The sequence below is a fragment of the Triticum aestivum genome, chromosome 2D, assembly GCF_018294505.1.
Source record: "Triticum aestivum cultivar Chinese Spring chromosome 2D, IWGSC CS RefSeq v2.1, whole genome shotgun sequence".
NCBI classification, from domain to species: Eukaryota; Viridiplantae; Streptophyta; class Magnoliopsida; order Poales; family Poaceae; genus Triticum; species Triticum aestivum.
Window position 1 is genome coordinate 108,136,149 of NC_057799.1, and position 6,242 is coordinate 108,142,390.

Genomic DNA, 6,242 nt, shown 5'->3' on the forward strand with positions numbered 1-6,242 from the left:
AATTGTTGCAAAATTGTACCAAATCAATTTTCTAAAATACTAGGACATATTTAAACCACAATTTACCAAATTGTTGGGTGTGAGAAGTTTTGGTCCACCTCTGGTGAAAAAGACAAATTTCCGCCGATTCAGGTGGAAGCGGGTCAAATTTGAACCGCAGCTGCCTCATAGTTTGCTCTTTATTTTTTCCAAAAATCATTTCTAGGTACATAAGTATCTATTTAATCAGAGAAACATCAAAAGTTTTCCAAGATTCAACCACTAGCTAGGAACGGTCAAGCCCGCCGTTTTGACCGCATTTTGAAACGGGCATAAAAAATTCAAAAAAAATCAAAAAATTGGAAATCCTTCGCATTGTGTCATTATATGTGACCAAGTTTCCAGGAAAAATAATATACTTGTAATACAGAAATTATTTTAAAAAAGTGTTCTTAGAAATGAGCTATCATGCGTGAAGATTCATGGCTTTCAAGCCAAATGATCAATCTTATGGCCACATTCATGGCATAGTTTGTTCAAATGATCTCATATTGTGCACAATGGTGCATCTTGGAATTCCAAACAATGTTGCCTAAGGGAGTTTTCATTTTCTTTGCACGAAAAATTCATTTTCCATTTTCTGAGTGCCTGAAATGAGTTTTTTTGTGAAGGACCTACCATATATTTGTTGTAAAATTGGACAAAATAAATTTTCTAATATACTAGGCCATATTTAATGCACAATTGACAAAATGGTTGGGTGTAAAAAGTTTTGATCCACCTCTGGTGAAAAAGATAAATTCCCGCCGATTCAGTAGGAAGCGGGTCAAATTTGAACTGCAGTTGCCTCATAGTTTGCTATTTATTTTTTCCAAAAATCATTTCTAGTTACATAAGTACCTATTTAATCATAAATACATGGTTTGGTGACGATACGTCGAGGTTTGAACGGTGGCCGAGGGCCCCAACTCTATAGCGCGTAAACTCGCATGCCCGCCGTGTGGTCACCGCATGACCGTGTCGTTGCCATGTGTTCTGGGCGGCCTAGGCATGTCTAGTGGGTTGGGCACTACCCAGGTAGGTGCTAGGAAGAAAATCACAAGATAAGATTCTCACGAGGAGACCGATCGATGCTCAAACATGAATAAGCAGCCAAGTGTTTGATTAGCGGTACGGGAAATGCACATGGCTAATGGGCGTGAGTTTTGGCTGAGGATGATCAGTTACTAAGAAGACCGTCTTCACAAATTTTCAGCTCAAAAAGAGGAGCCTAGGTGGTACTTGCTTTGCAAAGTACCACACTGGACATAAATACGAATGTTAAAGCTGGGCTCAAAATAATGAATGGATTGAGCTCGCATTTGGTGGAGGATTGTTATTTGGGCATAGGAAAGCACTGTAGAAAATGGACACCATTTGGACATGCCAAAGTGGTACTTCCTTCACAAAGTGTTTTTCTGAACAAAATAGGAAAATGAATATTTTTGAATTATTTTTGAACTAGGCAAGGAAGGTTTTTTTACATATTTGACGAAGATATGACCCAAAGAATTTATGAGATTTTTTGGGAATTTTGGGAATGACAGAAATATAGGTTGCTTCACAACCTAGGGCAAAAACTGCCACGACATGACACATAGGCAAAACTGATGAGGTGGCGCCTAGTCATAGCAACCCACCACAATTTACAAGGTTATGACCATCTATATTGGTCATGATCAGCTAGAAATAAGGCAGCGGACCAGTGCTATCTGCTTTATGACCATTTCATGTAAGGAAATTACGACCTTTCTGACCAAAATGGTCGTTATAGTTTAGGGTTTGGAGCCCCCCGAAGAGCTTTTGACCAATTGGTCTGATATGGTCATAGATCTATGACCAATTCTTCCAGGGTCACTGACAGAAGGTCACTAGTTGACATATTTCTTGTAGTGTTATCGAGAGTTCCTCTGTGTCATCGCTGCAAGGCTTGATGGCTCCTTCAATCATCAACAACAACATGGTCCAGGGTGAGACTTTTCTCCCCGGCCAGATCTTCGTGTTCGGTGGATTCGCAATGCGGGCCAATTCGCTTGGCCATCTGGAGCAGATCGACAGCTACGACCCTGGCCATCAGGTCAGGTTCGGAAACCTAAACCACATGGCCGATATCCGCGGAGACTTGATCTTCAACGGATTCGGGCCTATGCCAGGAGCGCCGGACAGTCACGATGAGCTCGGCTTAGACCTGCTGTCGGACAATGCTCAGGATATTGCCCCTGCAGGAGCCCCGGACCTAAATTCGGGGCAGATTGCGTCGCCCGAGGACGGGTGGATGGACCCCGCCCCGGAGGCTGCACACCCATCGGCGGTAGAGCCGAACACAGACTTCACCCCCAAGGAAGCCTGTGACACCGGACCCCCGGACTCGTATCCGGCTGTAGGTTCCAGTCTGCGCACTCCTGAGCCCGCCGAACCTGGTTGGGCTCCGGTAATGGAGTTCACCGCTGCGGATATCTTCCAGTACTCGCCCTTTGGCGACATACTGAACTCATTAAAGTCTCTCTCTTTGTCAGGAGACTCTTGGCCGAACTATGTCCGGCTCAAGGGGGAAGAAGGTGACGAAGAAATCCGTTGCCCACCCACCACGCACTTCATAGCCACTGTCGACGACGTAATAGACATGCTTGACTTCGACTCTGATGACACCGACGGTATGGACGTCGGCGCAGGAGATGATTCAGAATCACCACTCACGGGGCGCTGGACTGCCACCTCATCATACGATATATACATGGTGGATACGCCTAAGGAGGACGACGACGACAAACCGGAGGATAAAACCCCCGGACAAAAGCCAAAACGACGGCACAGACGCCGCTCCAAGTCCAGCAATAGTAAAAATAGCGATAACAGCGCTAGAAAGATCAACACCCCAGTCAACTCCGAAGGCAACAAAGACCATATGGACCCAGCAATGGAGCAGGATGAGCTAGGTCACGCCGAACACATCTCAGAGCAGACGCCCGATCACTATGATCCTGAGGGAAGGACTCATCAAACCGCCCCGGGACAAGAGCACAGTCCGGATGACGATGCATTCATCATCCCGGAAACACGCTTGGAACGAGATAACCTCCACAGAAGGCTTATGGCCACTGCGAGAAGTCTAAAGAAGCAGAAGCAAAAGCTTAAAGTCGCACAGGAAACACTCAATCGCAGATGGAATAAAATACTAGACACTGAAGAAAAGTACGGCGACGATCGCCAAACAAAGAGCTATCCAAAGCGCAAGCTGCTACCAGAATTCGACGACGAGGCCGTTCCACCAAAGAACAATACGGCCAATAGGCCAAACAAACCACTTCGAAACCGCAATGGAGCAGCTACCGACGACGCACACGATTTATGTGAGCTCTTGGATAAAAAGGCTGGCGCGACCAGGTCCATCTATGGATCTAGAGGACACGCCCCGGCACAGGACTATGGTCACCAAAACGATCAGACTGATCGGATACCAGTTCGGAATCAGTACCGGACACATCAATAGCCGACGACATGCCATAACACGTCCAGAAATAGAGGGGCTGCTCACCCTCTGTGCTTCACTGAAGAGGTACTGGACCATGAATTTCCACAAGGTTTTAAACCTGTGAACATAGAGGCATACGACGGAACGACAGACCCCGGGGTCTGGATTGAGGATTTTATCCTTCATATCCACATGGCTCATGGGAACGACCTCCACGCCATCAAATACCTTCCTCTCAAGTTGAAGGGACCAGCTCGACACTGGTTGAAAAGCCTCCCCGAAAATTCAATTGGAAGTTGGGAGGAACTCGAGGATGCTTTCAGGGCCAATTTTCAAGGGACCTACGTCCAGCCTCCGGATGCGGACGATTTAAATCACATAATTCAACAGCCCGGAGAGTCCGCCCGCAAGCTTTGGAACATATTCCTCACTAAGAAGAATCAAATTGTCGACTGTCCGGATGCCGAAGCCCTAGCGGCCTTCAAGCACAGTACCCGGGACGAGTGGCTCGCCAGACACCTCGGCCAAGAAAAGCCGAGGACAATGGCAGCCCTAACAAGCCTTATGACCCGCTTTTGCGCGGGTGAAGACAGCTGGTTGGCCCGTAGAGGCACCAGCGACCCAAGTACATCCAAAATCAGGGATGGCAATGGGAAGCACGGTGCAATAAAAACAAATGTCGAAACAAGGAGGAAAGTCCAGACAACACAACGGTCAACGCCGGATTCAGGGGCTCTCGACCCGGTCAACAAAAGAAGGCACTTAAAGGCAACAAAGAAGGACCGTCCGGCCTGAACAAAGTCCTGGACAGACTGTGCCAAATCCATGGCACCCCCGAAAAACCTGCGAACCACACTCACAGAGAATGCTGGGTCTTCAAGCAGGCCAGCAAATTAAACGCGAAACACAAGGGAAGGGAAACACCAAGTGAAGACGAGGATGAGCCTCGCCAGCCGAACACTGGGGGACAGAAAAAATTCCCACCAGAGGTAAAAACAGTAAACATGATCCATGCGACTCACATATCCACAAGAAGGCGCGAACGCGCGCTCAGAGACGCATGCGCTATAGAGCCCGTTGCACCCAAACTTAACCACTGGTCGGCTTACCCGATTACTTTCGATCACAGGGACTACCCGACTAGTATCCGACAGGGAGGATCAGCTGCCTTGGTGCTCGACCCAATAATCGATGGATACCATCTTACTCACGTCCTCATGGACGGCGGCAGTAGTCTTAATCTAATATGCCAGGACACTGTCCGCAGGATGGGGATAGACCCATCCAGAATCAAGCACAGTAACACCACCTTTGAAGGGGTGATACCAGGCGTCGAAGCCCACTGCAGGGGCTCCCTCATACTAGAGGTGATATTCGGCTCCCCAGGCAACTTCAAAAGCGAAAACTACTCTTCGCCATCACCCCCCTCCAAAGTGGTTATCACGCATTGCTCGGGAGAACGGCCTTTGCCCGCTTCAACGCAGTACCGCACTACGCCTACCTTAAACTCAAGATGCCCGGTCCACGCGGCATCATCACCGTTAACGGAAGTACAAAGCGTTCCTTACGCGCGGAGGAATACGCGAAGACTCTAGCAGCCAGACTCTAAGCGGCCTCTAATATCAGAAAGCATGATTGGTCGTTAAGACCACAGACACAGTTAGACGAGTCCGGAAGCCCAGATCAACTCGATCTAGGCGCCACACATGTAATCCCATAGAGGACACCAGGGGCTATAGATAATTAACAAAGCCCAATTCTCGGCCTAACCTTATTAACAGGCCAATGTCTTACACTTTTACTATCCATTAGTGATAGCCAACTTTTCGCACGCTTATGTCATACTCTTCTACATGAGTTTTTATTTTTACAGACACCATTCGTGCGACACCCTCCCAGGACACGGCACAACGGGGACAAAGGCGCAGATGTGCAGCAGGGCCCCGCTCAAAGGTTTCTCTTTAGATTAAGCCCCTGTGTAAACCTTCTTTATTGTCTCTTGTTGCTTACACATCCCATGGGTACTACACCCGCAGAGGATACTGCCGTTATTGGCATTTCGCCACGACATAATAATGCACGTACCTGGGAATACAGGGTTCATAATAAGGGGCGTTACTCAACCCAGTATACGCTATAAAGTCCGAATACCTTCGGGAGTGTTCGGCGTCGCGAGTTTGGCCTTATATGCATCAGCTCCGAATCATGTCTTTGGTCAAATGTTGGGTTTTCCCGGCTCCTGGGTTCGCTCCCTTACGTTCCGTTCTTATCGGCTAAGGCGGCCAAAGGAGAACTACTGCGATTGTGCCCTGGTTATTCTGGATGAGCACCTTAGTAGAGAAAGCCGAAAACTAACTGTCATGATATAGCGAGAGACTGTTCAACCACTCGAAGACTTATCGGAACCTTCAGGGTTCCTCCGCCTTAACGAAGGACCGCTTACCGGTCATGTACACATGCCCCCGGATTCGGATGCACGCAAAGGTACAAGGGGCTACATAGTAGCCCCACCGTCAAACTCCTATGGCTAAGTGAAAGTGTTAAAGCTATATAGTCCGGTTGCCTAGTTCGACGTGCGATCACCTCCTTAATGGACCAAGACGTTGGATCAAGTGTGATTACGCATATTTTCGCGAACACCCCCGCATTTTATGCGTGGGGGCTGAAGCCAACGACTGCTAACTTTCAGAATTGCACGCATATATATATATATATATATATATATATATATATATATATATATAACGGCCGC